Source organism: Topomyia yanbarensis, chromosome 3, assembly GCF_030247195.1.
Source record: "Topomyia yanbarensis strain Yona2022 chromosome 3, ASM3024719v1, whole genome shotgun sequence".
Classification (NCBI taxonomy): domain Eukaryota; kingdom Metazoa; phylum Arthropoda; class Insecta; order Diptera; family Culicidae; genus Topomyia; species Topomyia yanbarensis.
Window position 1 is genome coordinate 252,403,419 of NC_080672.1, and position 17,411 is coordinate 252,420,829.

Sequence of the window (17,411 nt, forward strand, 5' to 3'; positions counted from 1 at the left end):
CATCAGAATCTAAACTTCGTAAAATCGCACTCCTGGTCCTTTCTTCAAAATTATACAGTTCAGTACTCTGCGGCACTCTTTCGAGTTTGAGTCACTCATATGGTAGTATTCCTCTTCTCCCATCCATTTTTTTTGGGCTGCCGATGTCGTTTGCAATTTGGCATTTAACCCAATTATGGAAACGTGTCTGATAGGGAGAATGGAGATGCCAACTTGTCATTAACATTTCGCAGTTAATTGCTTCACATTCATTCGGTATATCTTTTATACTTTTTGTACACTTGCTTTGTGCTGCAAATTTTGGAAATGATCATTGAAGTGTTAATAAGAAGCAATACTTCCGATGACCGGCTGTTCGGAGTTCAAATTGCTCGTTTCGAATTCTCAGAAATTCATCGCGAGCGATTTTCGTACATATTACTAAGATTATATTGTCTTTAGATGAATAGATACTTCTTTTATATTCTACGCAGCTTTATCCTTTTATGTTGACCCCCCCCCCCTCCCAGGAAGAATGTTATATTAAAATGTCTATTCGACCGACATCCATATTTCTATTGGAGGTCTCATACCTGAAAACTTTGATCTAAAATGAAAAGACAAAGCGCGTGAGTACTTAGCTAAATCACAATATCTACCAAGATATATGCTGATTCATTTCCCTACTTACTAACACCAAACCTATCGTGCGGCACTTGTGGATGATGCAGAGAATTCCTCTTTCATAATAGTCACAAGTGTTGAACTAACATACCTTCGCATCCCAGAATTTACCTGCGTGGCCATCTATGTCATTGATCATACCATAACCTTATAGCGTTTTCGTTTTTACCTGGTGCTACACCGGTAAAGTGCAAAAAAAGAGACAAACTTGATTACACCCAAGTTTGAATGAGTGTAGCACCGACTAAACCGGTGTAGTCCACCGTCAAAAACAAAAACGTTTTTAGTCTCTTTAGGTTGCACGTTGAGTATGATGTACTACTCCCAAGTATCATATTCATTATGCAATTCCAACAGGCTTTGATCAATCCCGGGAAACTCACGGGCGGTCAACTAAGCTAAGCTTTTGCAAATTTTGTCTCGCGGGATGTGGCTGTTCGGCCATCTATGGAGGCTGTCCTTCAATGCCAGCTTCATTCGCGAACAGCCTAGATAAGCCGTGTAGTGTCGGTAGTGGTTGTTTCAACCGGCTAAGGAGTATACTACGGACTACCTGTTTCGGTGGTAAAAACCCACCAAACAGGGAATCCCAATTCCACAGTGTCATGCGACCCGTGCTATGGGTGTAATTGTTGAGGGGTTTAAAATATTCTCAATGGCGAACGGAGCCTGGGAAGAGCTGGGCGAACTCTCCAGAATGCTGCATTACGCAGTGGAACGTTCACTCTACGCACTGAAGTTTTTTCGCCGATGGTCCGCTTAATTTTGCCGCATTTTTGTTGGCTGGGGGTTTACTGAGACTCTCGGCTGATGGTAGTTCGGTGAAGTTTTAATTATCAAATTTTGATGTGTACAGACGAACCTGCCTAGAGGCCGTGTGGGTCCCGGTCAAGAATTGAGCCACTGGGTTCTTGCTCCCATGTCATAGGAGGTAAGTGAAAGCAGGAGTCCCCAAGTCAAGGTGTAGTTCCGTGCCGAGGACTTGATGACTGGAGGGTCTAAAATATGCCAGTCGCACACGCAGCATTTTGGGAGCCCTTACTATGTTATGCGAATCTCTGACACAGACCATTATTTTCTTCGCAAATCGTGGGAATCAAATGATCGTGTCCCATTTAAACCTGATATGGCTCGCTATATGCGTTAACATCCCAATTTTTATGGTGTCCTCTAGTTGCTGTGCAATTTATGTTAAATATAAAATGTACAACAATGGTTAGAATAGCACAAATCAATCTCTAGCATAAACGTACAGCAACTATGAATTTATCTCGACTTATGCAGGATGGTAAAGCTTCCATAGCATTGGTTCAAGAATCGTATTTCCATAAAGAAAACTTCTATTTTGGAAAGTTACTTAACACCGCCTTCATTGCTTACAGTAAGACAGGCATGACTAACCCACGTGAAATGCCTCGTGCTTGCATTCTTGCAAATAAGGTTATTGACGCGTGTCTCATATCGTAGCTCACATCTCGCGATATCTGTGTAGTCACAGTTACACTGACTGTCGGTAACATAAACAAAAAGTAATATATATATATATTATATAATATATATATATATATATATATATATATATACTATAGATATATATAGTAGTTATATAGTATATAATATTAGTATATATATATATATAATATATATATATATATATATATCTGAGTATGTCGTGTGTGAGTAGAACACCCTCTCATCACTCACACACTCAAACACTCACACACACAATACACTAACGATACTACACACTACAAAATACCACATCGTCATCACTAGCACTAGACACTAGTATAAATATATATACTATATATATATATATATATATATATATATATCTATCTATATACTAAACTCTCACTCTCTACACTACTCAAATACTACTCTATCTACTACTCTACTCTACTCACACTACACACATAACACCACACACACCGCCCAATCACCTCCTTCTGATGATTTTAAAAGCATTGTATCATATCGTTGTAGAAATGGGCTTCCGGTCATTATGGGCGGCGATACAAATGGTCTTCACATCATTTTTGACAGCTCAAACATCAATCTGAGAGGTTCTGAACTGATAAAGTACATAAGTAGTAGAAATCTATATTATGAATTTAGTAAACCGACCAATTTTTGCGAGGTCTGGGAGAGAACAGGTGTTAGACATAGTGCTTTACTCTGAAAGAATTTTGCATGAGCTGGGAAATTGGCAGGTTTCAAATGAATCTGAACCATCTCTATCCGATAGTAAATATATAGTTTTCGATCATTCTGATGTCACCTTCAATGTGGCAACATATCGTAATCCTAAATTTACAAACTGGGACCTCTGTTTGGAAAACTTGTCTACTAAATTTCATAGATATTTTCCAACAATTAGTCAACTGGACGACTTAGATTACGTCGTGGATACGACAAACTCATTTATATTAGCATCCTACAAATAAGCTTGTCCACATCGTACTGTTCAGGGGTTACATGCTTTTTGCGCAAAAATTGTCAAGAAAGTTTGAATTTAAGTAAAGGTACAAAGCAATGATTTCATTACATCAAACTTATAGTATTTTGGTAGTACATTTTTCCCAGAATCCCTTTTTTTATTTAAGAGGTTTGTGGTGATCACGATTAACCCTCTAGTTCCCAAATTTTTATTTGGCTTGAAAAAACTTTTGTAGGTGGGTTTCGTGATGAGAATAACGAAAATAATGTTGATAATTCATGTAAGCAATGGATTTTTCATTACAGCCTTAAAATAAGTAGGCCGCCTAGAGGCGGTGTTGGGCACCTGGGTGAATAAAAAACCAAAAACTTTTTTCTTCTAGTTACTTCAACATAAGCGAATTCAGATGGTTTATATTTTGGATTCCATCAGAAAGCAAATTACCTAAGTTAAGGAGTATTTCTCTAGTGCTTTGGTTGTTTAATTATTCACTTCTAATTTATAGTAGGGGAGACCAGTGTCTGCTGGCGATGGTTTCACTTATCATGTTTTATTTTTTAATTTAAGAAGATCATGTAAAAGAGAACTTTTGAGATTCTTCAGGTGAAATTCCGAAGTAAACAAACAAAAAAGAACAAATTTTGTTTGTGGTTACGTATATTGTATATACGACCACGGAAAGCTCTTTTCGTGCGCCATCGAAAAATGTAGTCATTCGTAGAATAGCTTTGAACTAGCTCTAAATAACAAAAATGCTGAAATTTAAAGACTTCACCTAGGGTAATGAGCCTATTTTCGCCCTAACCATGTGAAGCCGGTGGTTAGAGCAGCGTTAGCTATCTTTGTTCAACGCATTGGAAAGCAAAGATACTAGTGCCAATTCATACGCATTGTATCAATTGTATTCCGAGTAATTAATGAAATGGTGAGGCACCCTCCCTAATACGACTAAAATGGGCTCTTCACTCTAATATGCTCGAAAACATCACGTAACGTGAACGAAACAGAATGTAATGCAACATAAGTACATGGGAGAATGTATTACACAGTACTTGAAGTGCAGGACTATAAACAGCACCATATGCCTAATACAAAAGGAGAAAAAAAAGATTCCGCCAACTTACCCCAGACTCCCCTAAAAATAATTAAATTAACAGCAGTATTCGCCCAAAGATTTTAAAACATGCTTCTTTTCAGCTAAAATTGCACATAAAGCTAGTTTCGGTACGACAAGTAATTACAAAAGACTGAATTTTTTTTTTGCCCAGGTGCCCAACACCGCCTATAGGCGGGCAAAGTGTTTACCAAAAAAGCTAAACTTCCGAATTATTCCACTAAACCAATTCGCATCTACAGCAAAAGTCTACTAACAGGCTACTCAAAAATATTTTTTTAGTTATTAAAATTTCCAAAAATAGTTAAAATTTGTTTAATGAAGATTACCACTAAACACAAAATAGTTTTTTTTCCACGTTTTCATGGAATTTTCAACTTTGAGCTTCAATTACCTTTAACAAAAAGCTACGATTATTCAAACAATGTGTGTGTATGAAAGGTGTAAGCGTTGGGAAGAAATACTAGTGCGGATGACAACATACAATCATGTTTTAGAAGTTTTATTTAGATTTTTAAAGAGACCGCCTAGAGGCGGTGTTGGGAACTAGAGGGTTAAAGACTAATAGACAAACTAAAATCCCGAACCTAAAAAATTCCATTAGTATATGAGTATTCCTCGTACCTTAAGGGGGGGGGGGAGCATAAGGGTTCCAGTGTAAAAAAATCAGTTTTTTGTCAATTTTTAGAGATGGGTGAAGCGAATCAATCGAAACTTTCGTACATTATCATCCTTATTCTTGTTTACGACGAATACGAGATTCGTTCGAAAGCGATTTGTGTTCCCGTTTACGACAGCAAAATCAAATGGGCTTACTATTCGTTCGAATCGCTTTCGAACGAATATCGCATTCGTCGTAAACAAGAATAAGGGTGTATACATCATTTCAATAACATTCTGTAATTTTTTCATGCAAAAATATCAAGTAGCGACTCGGCGACGAAGCTTTTTGTGGAGCGTCTCTGGAAAAACACGATTTGCGGTGTTATCTGCCATTCAAAAACTACTTGACAGATTTATTTCAAATTTTGCACACCCATTCTACGTAAAAATACATAACCCCCACGTTGAGTTTTTGGGATAATTTTTCAATAAAGGGGGCTTTTTACACATAAAATGGCGAAATTTTTCTTGAAAAACAGCGATTTCGCCATTTTATTAGTAAAAATCCCCTTGATTGAAAAATTATCACAAAAACTCAACGTAGGGGTTAGGCATTTTTTACATAGAATGTGTATGCAAAGTTTGAAATAAATCGGTCAAGTAATTTTTAGAATGGCAGTTAACACCGCAAACCGTGTTTTTCCAGGGACGTTCCACAAAAAGCTTCATCACCAAGTCGCTTATAGATATTTTTGCATGAAAAATTTACAGAATGTTATTGAAATTATGTAATATAATGTACAAGAGTTTCGATCAATTCGCTTCACCCATCATTCTAAAAAAATGACAAAAAACTGATTTTTTACGATGAAACCCTTACCTCCCTTAACGATTAGTTGAATAAATAACATATTTTTCCTGCATTCGGGAACGTTTTTCCTAAAAAGTCGCTGTTTTAAGCTCTAAAAATCGTTTTAAAAAATTCGTTAAGGTACGAGAATAATTAAGATCAATTTAAAAAAATTGAAAAAAATCGGTTGAGTGTTTTTTTGCAATCGTGATCACGGAAAAACCATTTTTGGAAAAACGACACTACGAGAAAATCGAGTTTAAAATTTCAAGGTATCACTGTTCTTAGTAGACGAGGCGCGTTTGGAAGCGCTGTAACTTTCGATCTCTTTCTCGGATCCTGTAAACATTCGGGAAAATATTCTCAAGGAGTTGTAGTTTCAGGTAATGTAATTAAAAAATTTCGATTTTTTCAAAAATCAAAAGGTATTTTTTATTTATTAACAGATTAAGGCCGAAGTGGCCTGTGCCGTATACAAAAGATTCCTCCATTCCACTCGGTCCATGGCCGCGCGTCGCCAGCCACGCAGTCTGCGAAGGGTCCGCAAATCGTCTTCCACCTGGTCGATCCATCGTGCTTGCTGCGCGCCACGTCTTCTTGAAAAAAATCAAAAGGTATGTAACCCCCTAAATCGACTAGGGGAACCCCTTGGTGGAGGCCTGAGCTTGAAAGAATGAATATGGATATGAGAAGAGCTTGGAACCGCCGTCAGCGTGATGACCCCAGGGCTTCCAGGTCAGCTCATAGTGCATATAAGAAATGTCTTAGATCTGCAGAGCGGGCTGGCTGGCAAAACTTATGTACCAATGTCTCTAATCTGAACAAGGCTAGCAGGTTAAATAAAATTCTCTCGAAATCGAAAGATTTTCAGATGAACTTAATTGTCGACGCGCACTTTCCAGGTTTTATCGATCCGGAGCTGAACAATGTTCGCAGATGTCATTCTGGTGATACGGAATCGTGGGTGTTAGCAGGCACATTGGTTACCACTGAACCGGTCAAGTGGGGAGTTGACAGCTTTGCTCCATATAAATCGCCTGGGAAAGGTGGAATACTTCCTGTGCCACTGCAAAAGGGATTTGATAAACATGTCTTGAAAAAGATTATGCTTTCCAGTCTTGCTACCGGGTATATCTCGAAAGCATGGCAAGAAATAACTGTCAGATTTATTCCCAAAGGGAAGCGCTCAAGCTATCAAGAAGCCGAAAGTTTCTGGCCTATCAGCGTAAGTTATTTTTTGAAAGCTTTGGAACGGATAATTGATCATCACATCGGGAACGTTAGTTCAGTTGAATATCCACTGCACAAAATGCAACATGAATATCAGTGTGGGAAATCCACGATCACTCTACTTCACAATGTTGTTTACAATATTGAGAAGGCCTTCTCGCTCTAGCAATCTAGCTTGGGTGTATTCTTAGATATTGAAAGCGCTTTTGACAACGTTTCATCTATTCTTGAAGCGACGCGCGGTCATGGGGTATCTGCATGTATATCGGGTTGGATAAACGCAATGCTTAGTAACCACATTCTTTACTTATCACTGCGACAGGCTGATATACGGCTGTTGAGTATTTGCGGTTGTCCCTAGAGTGGCTCAAATACGATGGAATGACTTGGGGTCTTAAACCTAAATACATCTATTGCATTTACACGACAATTGTACGTCCAATACTGTCATACGGATGCCTTATGTGGTAGCAGAGGGGAGATGTTATGACGGTCCAGTTAAAGCCAAATAATAGTGCTCATGGCGTTTACTGAGGCTTTCGCCACAACTCCTACTGCTGCTCTTGAGGCACTTCTAAATATACACATTAAACAAGAAACACTATCATGTGCATACAGACTGCAGGTTACTGGGCGTTGGAACAGTAACCATGTTGAACTTGCTACCAGTCACACAATTGTGGTCATAAATGGTTACATGGGGTGAAGATATTCTTGCTCCCAGCGATATTACACTCACATCTAGCTTTCCTTACAAGACATAATGTGAAGATTCGCGATTATGTGCGGGGTAAAATCGGCCGTTCAACAGAGCTTGTCCGGCAAAATTATAAACTTCTGCTCCGATAGTCAGGCTGCAATCAAGATCCTTAGCTCAGACAAATCACGGTCCAAGCTAGTGATCCCGTGCCGAACCTAAATCGAAGAACTAAGCATTATCAACACTATCTAGCTTATCTGGGTGACCGGACATTTCGGTTTTTTTGGAAATTTATTTTTTTTATTTATTTATTTATATCGTCTTTGGTGTGAAACACCATACAGACTACTGCTTAATCTAAAATAATTTAAACTACTTTGCTATACATTTCGAAACAAATCACTTAGAACACATAAAGCAATACACATTTAGAACATTGTTTACACTAAACATTAATAATATTAGAGCTCCCAGACATCGAACTGTTCGTGGACAAATTCCGCGCGGCTATGTGGAGATAACGCAATGCGCTTTAACTTCACATCGATCCCAACCTTGAACGATATGAACGGCATTGATGCTGCATCCTTCCACTCGGGTACCAACTTTTTACAATGATAGAATCAATTCCTAACGCACCCGCGATCATAGCGGCGATTTCTTTCTCACTAATGGAGTTCTTGATTCGTGTGAAGAAAAGCCAGCAGAGCGATGAAACAGAAATTGTCGAGTGATGCGAAACTGTTGAAACACTACCGGTGCCTTGCTGTAGTTTCGTAGAAGACATCGGAGATGACTGAGCGGGGGGAGAATTATTTTGCACGCTTGTATCATCGAAACGTAAACGGGAAATCTCAGCAATAGAGTCCTGAAGATCGTTTATTTGTTGCTTTATATTGGTCAATTCCTCCAGACAATTTGCGCTATTTCCATCCGTTTGCGATTTCGCATGAACGGCTACAGAAGCAGGGGAAATTAGTACAAACCCATCAGCGTCGGACAGCGCTTGCCGTTTATCACGGAAAGTTCCCAAATGTCGAACGTCGTTCATTATTTCAATACATGGTGTGCACATCCACCAAATATTTCGGTGTTTGTTACAGCTGACGACCTCAGGAACGGTCAGCGACACACAGTCGGCGTAATATTGGTCGAAACAAAAACCTTCACAAATGATTATATTCTCTCCTGGCACTATCACAGAGGCACACTTCTTGCAGATCAGCGTATGTGAGTTGTGGTGATCCGTTTAGAAATTGTAGACTAGTTGATTTTCGACGGCAAGACACTAAAACTTCGATTTATTGACTAATATCCACAAATATTCTCTGGACGTGTCGGTTTAGTATAGTACTGCTGAGTAGCGTATTCGATGGGTAACGCGTCGGTAAGTCGCATTGAGTTGTTGATTGGGTGTCGGTAAGTCGCACCATTGCAGAATACGTCTACCACACGTTCCAGTCCTTAATAAATAGTATTGCGATTAATATCAATTTATGAAATCGCAACTCCACCTCAAACAACGTTAACAAGACAAATTTCACTGAAATTCCGGAGCGGTTCACAGGCACGATCAGTACACGAGCGAAGTTGCAAGAGGTGTTGAATGAATGGGCTGACGAATTGGCCAAGGCAGGACCAGAGCGTGACTTCGTTTGTCCTGAGCCCGCCCTGCCGATTTCGAGAAGTTGGATAAGAGAGAAAATACGGTTCTGGGCTTCGTCCGAGCACGGCAATTATTGGACAAAACTACAAACGTGTCGCCAAACAAAGGCGTTTCTAGAACAATCGTGCCTAGTGATTTCGAAAAATCTCCTACATTTTTGGAAGTTCCACTGCATGCTGACCAGGGCTTTAACCGGCCACTGCAAACTCAATTTTCACATGGCAACTATTCAGCGCGCTGAGTCTTTTTCATGCAATCTTTGTGAATTCGACTACGGGACCTTATATCATATAATATGCAACTGCCCAGCAGTAGCGCGATTGCGATTTCGAGTTTTCGATCGTCTTTATATAGACGACACCATGTTTGGACGACTGAAACTCGGAAACATACTAAAGTTTCTTATCCAATGTGGTAAAGAACTTTAGACTTACTCGCAGGCGAGTTGAACAACTTCTGAGTTTATTTTACCTGCTGTTTGTTTTATGCTGTTATTTTTCCCACCCTTCCAATTCTACTTCCTCCCTTCTCCTTCTCCTTTCCTTCCGCGCAGGAAATGATGAAAAGACACGGCAATGCACAAATCCCCGACTACATACGAATAACGTGCCATTTGAGCCAATATATTCTAATAGGAGCAGGGTACCTTGGACTAGACAAAATAGAGGACTTGACGTTACACACTTCGAGACAAACAGGCGCAAAATTTAGTTCTCTTCCCGAGGACCGGTGTTTACTTGGCAGACAGCTTCGTCCGATTTTGCAATTTTTTTCTCCAGGACGGGCCGACATCCTTTAAGCTATAACATGTAGCCTGTTAAAAAATGCATTTGAAGAAGATACAGCAGTTATCGATGGACTAAATGCCAACAAGGAACTAATTTTATTCGCACATTAATTTGATTTTGTTATTAGTATGTTGACCAGGGAAACTTACAAAGGTTGTATCAAATAGCTATACTCTCAGTAAATAAGTATGGGAGCTACTGTCTCGGCTCTGCCTCATACACTCATATTATCAACGTGGAACGAATACAATTTCCGGGATATCTCTTCTCATCCAACGCGAGGTGTTGACTGCGCTACATCGACCGACGAGCCCCACATTGCCCATGTAGAGAACAACACCAACAGCGTACCGAATAATTCCTTGCCGAGGTATCGCTAGCGAATCTGAAGGATGACAAGGAGAACGAGCAACCAAGGAAAGAAAAGACAATTAGCAAAGCGAGCGCAACGTGTTAGCAGACCGTTTCAAAATAATTTTCTTAATTTAATTAATTATTATACTACCTAGTGGATTAACTAAAACTTATATAAATTGTTACTATTTAGGTGAGAAATGAATAAGTGAACTTAAATTACTTGAATTAAACCTACATCTTAAACCTAATGTAAAATTGCAGCTATTGTGTATAACAATCACAAGTGTTCCGACTGGGGAACGGTTGTTATAGTGGAGGGTTGAGCCGGCAGTAGAAATCGCTGGGTTTCTCTGGAAACTCAACTGGAAACTTCTCGATGGTGGCGGAGAGCAATGGCCTTCGGAATAAAATTTAATACTTTTGGTCCTGAAAAGAACTCTTTAGGCGATACTCGAACTGGTCGCTGGCTGGCAGCGAAATACAAATGACACGCCAATGTTACTGCATTTTTAACTTGTTTATATTTCCTTCTGTCGCTGCTGCTGATGCTCGCGGTATCGTGGTTAAGAATCAACTGGTCCTGCGCTAGCTACCTGTGCTAAATTTATAGTACTGCTGAGTAGCGTATTCGATGGGTAACGCGTCGGTAAGTCGCATTGAATTGTTGATTCGGCGTCGGTAAGTCGCACCATTGCAGAATACGTCTACCACACGTTCCAGTCCTCCGTCGTCAGGGTACACATTGGTAATTCGTGCCATTTTCCATTGGAAAGGCGGTTGATTCTTATCGTGAACGAGAACGATTATGCCTGGGCGCAGATTTGGTATAGTCCGATGATTTTTCTTTCGCAATCGTAATGAGCTAAGGTAGTCTTGGCTCCAGGCACGCCAAAAATGCTCACGCATGAGCTGTAGATGTTGCCAACGGTTCAAACGGCTTACCTTTATATCCTAAAGCGATGGTTCAGCTGGTGCGATGAGTGGTCTGCCTATCAGAAAATGTGCTGGAGTTATTGGGCCCTATTCTCGCAGTCACGTCACTTGGTGACTAGAAGGAAATTTTCCTCTAATCACTAGGTGACGTAACTGTGAGAATAGGGCCCATTACCTATGAATCTTCAGGATCGGATGAAATACTGAATAAAGGTCTCGAATTCGGCACAGCTTCAATTTCAGTAAGAATTGATTCCTCGAATGTTAGTCTAGCATTGCCGACGATACGCTTTAGATTAGTTTTATTTGATTTTACTGCCACTTCTCAAAGCCAACCAAACTCTGGAGCGTCTGGAGGAATAAAGTGCCATTGAACCTCTCGTTGATATACTTGGTCAAGCATTTGTTGATTTTGAAATAGGCGATACAATTGATGTATCTCGTGGTTGGCTCCCTTGAAATTAGTACCATTGTCAGAATAGAGTTGTTGAATTAAGCCTATACGCCTGACAAATCTCTTTAATGACGCCAGAAATGTATCAGTGGTCATGTCATATACTGCTTACAAGGTGTACAGCTTTCGTGGCCATACACCCGTATAGAGCTACATAAGCCTTCACGAGTTTTGGGCGGTATGTTCCTTGCTTTACCCAGAGCGGACCAGCGTAATCCACACCAGTCACTGCGAAAGGCGGGGCGGTACGATTCGCGGCTGAGGAAGATTTTCCATGAGCCGGACGGACGCTTCTGGTCTTGTACAGTAACACTTCTGACGCACAATGGCACGAGCCTTCAGTTCCAGGTTGTTCGCTGTCGAATAACATTAATAAGTGCTGCATGTCCAGGGTGGAAAAGCTCGTTGTGCATTGTATTGATGAACATCCTTGTGATTGGGTTCCTGTCTGGTAGAATGATGGGATGTTTCGATGCAAACGGTAGTTTTGAGTGGACCAATCGGCTACCGACACGGAGCAGACAGTTCTCGTAGAACAGGTGTAAGTTTCCAATCCTTCTGCAGTATTTTGTAACGCTTGTCATGAGAATCAATGTTCATAAACGTATGATAATAGTCAAAACAGACATTATAGTTAGTTGATAGAAAAATCAGACATTCTGGCAACACTATCTTGACGCTATCTTGCACACGCATATCTCTTTGCACGAAGTTTACATCACTTTCGGCGGAAATCGTATGAGTAAAGTATTTTTCAAAAAGACAACCAAAAAGCGATCAATGCCAGTAAGCAAAGCAGCCATCGTGATAGAGACGCGCACCTGAAAAAAACGTCGTGCGGATTCACCAGGCAGAAGTCAACTAAAAGACTGTGAATAGGATCGGGAATCGTCGCATGATTTCCGTAAACCGGATAAATATACATAAACTCAATATAAGAATTTCGTCTAATGGTCGCAAATTTTTCACACGTTAGAATTCGGCGAACAACGTACGTTGTAGGTTTTGGTCCGAGCAGACTCAGCTACGAAAGCCATATTTGAAACTTGCCACGGTCCATTCTAAATACGAACAGTAGATCGGGTGTTATGGTCGAACAAAAGGCCTACTGGCTTTGCCTTCAGGGCCGTTTTCTGAGATTTGCCTGATCAGGAGGACGGTTCATTAACGGATTCGTCGGCCACCACGGAATCGAGGACGAAGGTTAAGCGAGCGACTGGCAGCACGACAGAGAACGGCAGGAGGAGAGCCTCTGCGCGCCGGTAACAAGCTGATGTCACCAGGAGTCAAAGCTAAAACTGTGGTGTGGAGCATGAGGGTGGTGATGAAGAGCTCTGGTAGGAGGAAACCCGGGATAGCAAGCTAAGGCAGGCGTGATGCGGATTCGTGAGTAGAAATAAGAGACAAAGCCGGTTTAGAATAGCCAAGAATGAGGGTCAGTGATACAGTACAGAATAGGAGATATTTGAGGTAGTCAGCTGTGAACGAATGTCATGTATGCAAAATATATTGTAGTTTAAACACATAATAGTATTTTTGAATATTGTCGGTTTGCTCTTTGTTCCACGCCAGTCGGTGCTGCCCCGAGATCTATTTACATCGTTGGCAAACCAAAAACAGTTTGTTGGCCTGAAGTTGCTCAATGTCGTCTGCTAGTTACACTTGTTGCACCACCCTGAAGATAGCTAACGTGGACCGATGCAATTCATCAATGGTCGAATGGCGTGACAGTATGCGTTCTGAGTGGCGTATTAGTTCGGTTTCTTATTGTTATGTGTAGTTACGCGGTATTCGTATTTGTGAGCATATAAATTCATCTGACAGATTGTCTTAATGAATAAAAAACTTAAAAGCTAATTATAACGAACAACACGAAAATGGTTAAGTAGCCGTTGACGAAACACGTTGGACAACATATTAAAATCAAATGAATCTGCAAATTCGTTGAACCGCACACAAATGAATCGAAGTGGGTCATGCTGACCGTATTGCGTATTCCGAGGTTCCAGGAACAGGGGGTTTCGGCGACGAAGTGGTCTCTCAGGAGCGTACACACCTGCACTAGCAGAGAAGGGCAGTAAATGTCGCCCGTCAGTATTTTTGCAGCGAATGATGCTTGTGAGGTGATCCGTCGTACCTCCAGAGGTTCGATGCTTAAGGTGCGGCAACCCCGCGGTGCCAACAGGGGTACAGGCCTCCTTTTGCCGTTTTTGCTTAAACTCGGGACTGGGTCGAGTTCTATCCCCAACCGCTGTCAATTCGTTCACTTATGCTGATTTCGGTTTTAGAATCGAGTCGCCCTAGGTTCGCTCTAAAGTTTACAGTTTCCATATAAAAGTGACAGCTCCGAGCGAACCTAGAGCAACTCTGATTTAAAAACGAAATCAGCATTAGCCAAGTTGACAGATTGGAGCCTGTCTCAGTTTCGTTTCGAGCGGGAGTGGCATTAGTGAAGATCGTCTAGAATCTGTGGTCGTATGCTGACAGGGAAGGAGGACAAACGACGCGCGTGTGAAACTACTAGTGTATCGGTCTAGCAGAGTGAATCTTTCGGTACAGTTAATGGTTATTTTGGGCAGCTCAAAATTATTTCTTGGTTTTCTTTTGTAAGTTCGATTTGTATACAAACTTCGATTAATATTTTTTCTCAATAAATAAATGGTTGTTCGGAAATCAGCCCCAATAAGATTTCAATCTGACTAGTATCGATGATCAAGGGTCAATACGTCCTGAAAATTCGCGGCGTTTTTTTATGAATCTAATTTCGAGTTCCGTTATTGCTAACAAGCCCGTTCATCAGGTTAACGTTCCTTTGTATTTCCCGTCAATGTTCGATATTATCGTTCGTATACGTGTATTTCACAAACAATCCGATTTGGAAAATATGAAACACTTTCCTTGATTTATAACATCTCGAGCTATCATAACTCTGTATGTACAACGTGTCACTCAGTAGTTTTCAACCCAATAAATATATCGTAGAATATATCTCACGGTCGGCTGTGTGGAGTTCAAATTGCTTTTATTTAGAAAACAGGATACTCTCGGTATCCGGCTACCCAGAGTTTAAAAAGAACCAAAAACTAAATAAGATCTTTTCCTTTTCGAGTGAGCGTGGAATTCAAATTGCCCACTCAAATCATCTTTGAAGAACCTTCCATTTCGAGCTCTCTGGAATTCGAAATTGCTTCGGCGAGCAGATTATACTGCATTAAATTCTATGCTTTTAGTCACCAATTAGCAATTTATTGCATCGTCCGCCAGTATTGATGAAGCTGTGGAGTATGCTTCAGTGCCGCTGTGGAGTATGCTCCACCTCGTTCTGTTCCACCTAAACTGCCCTCGCAGAAACCACCGTCCAAGATTACGCCAAGCTGCCCTGCGAAAGTACTGCAGTTCCCGATCGCCGTATTTCAAAAGACAATTGAATGCCACAAGCAATCACTATCGCCGCTACAATCACTTCCTATACAATCTTCATGTCAAGCGCACTGAAGAGAACCTCCGTCAGAACCCCAAACTTTTTTGGTCGTTTGTCAACTCCAAAAGAAAAGAAACGGGGCTGCCATGCTCCATGTTTTTAGAAAATATAACTGCTTGCACTGAAACCGAGAAATGCAATCTTTTTGCAATGCACTTTAAACAAGTATTCCACGATTGTTCCGCCATTTCGACCCAGATAGAAGAAGCAACGTGTAGGATGCCGTGTGATGTGTTTGATTTCAGTATTCCGCGTATAACAGACGGTAGTAGCAGCCATGCAAAAATTGAAGCTATCGTTTGCTGTTGGCCCTGACGGTATTCCTTCGTCTGTGCTAAAGCGCTGTGCAGTCGCTCTCTGTAGCCCGCTGGCTAGGCTGTTTAACCTGTCGGTTCAACTAAAAAAGTTCCTTGTACGCTGGAAGTTTTCCCACCTGTTCCCAGTTTTTAAAAAAGGCGATAAACGCAATGTTTCCAATTATCGAGGATTAGGCAATCCATTACACGTTTGTTTGACAATTCAGCGGTGGGTTCTGTCAACAAGTCTTCTCCTGCGAACAGAAAAACTCGTCCGACAAACAACTCGTCCGATTCGTTTGATGTTGGATCGAATCAACGATATTGTCGGACATCGCACCCCTCGGAGTAACGTCAGAATAAGTAAACAAGAAATAATCAGCTGATCAGAAACGTCTCATGGATTGCCTAATTTACTTCTCTATGTGCCTGCTCAAAGCTGTATGAAATAATTGTAAATCTGCTCGCCTGCTGCAAGAGATACATAGACAGTGAACAGCGTGGCTTTTATCAAAACGCTCCGTAACTACTAATCTTATGCAGTTTATCACGAACTGCCTACGAAACATGGATTCCGGATGCCAAATCGATGCCGCATATATGGATCTCAAGGCAGCATTCGACCGCGTGGATCATGGAATTCTTTTTTAAAAATGGGAATTACTTGGCTTCTCAGCAATAGCCGTAGCTTGGTTCAAGTCGTACTTGACGAACCGCTGTGTACAGGTTCAAATAGGTTCGACAACATCGGAAGTGTTCTCAAACTGGTCTGAAGTTCCACAAGGTAGTAACCTCGGCCCGTTACTGTTCTCGTTATTTATAAACGATCTATCTTTACTGCTTCCATCGGATTGTCGTTTCTTTTATGCGAATGATACGAAAATTCTCAAAATCGTCAAGTGCCTATCTGACTGCTTGGAGCTACAGGGTATGCTGCATTTGTTGTTCTTAAGTATCGCAAAATGCAGCGTAATTTCCTTCCATCGGAAAAGTTCGCCAATCGTGCATAATTTCCAAGTTTGCGGAAGCTCTTTAACGCGGGTAGAGCATAATAAGGATCTTAGCGCCACTCTGGATCGTGAAATGACTTTCAAACTCGTAACGTCGTAGTGACGATATTCTATCAAAATCAAACCGACAATTGGGATTCATCTTCAAAATTGCAGCGGAGTTTCGAGATCCTTTGTGTTTAAGATTATTGTATGGTTTACTGGTACGCTCCTTGCTGGAATCTAATGCTGTGGTATGGTGCCCTTACCATGCTAACTGGATTGCCAGGATTGAAGGTGTTTAAAGTAAATTTGTGAGGTACGCCCTGCGACTGTTGCCATGGCGTGACCCAATAAACTTACCACCATACGAACACCGCTGCCGTCTGCTAAACATCGAACCTCTGGAGGTACGACGATCACCTCACAAGCATCATTCGCTGCAAAACTACTGACGGGCGACATTTACTGCCGTTCTCTGCTAGTGCAGCTAAATTTGTACGCTCCTGAGAGACCACTTCGTCGTCGAAACCCCATGTTCCTGGAACCTCGGAATACGCAATACGGTCAGCATGACCCGCTTCGGAAATTCTTCGACGAATGCCTGAACGAGAAATTCGATCTTCTCCAAGAGTTACATAGCGTGGATTCCACAGTGGCAAGTGAAGTCGATTCAGCGTGCGAGAGAATGTTGAAGATTGGTCAGTGGATAGCCTACACCAACCGTTGTGGTGTAGATGCGGATTCTAGCCTTGTGGGAGATGCTCGTATGTTTTGGTAGGTCGATTGTAATTTCTTCGGCAAATGAACTACCATAGGCTAACCGGTGCAAGAATGTTTCAGATCT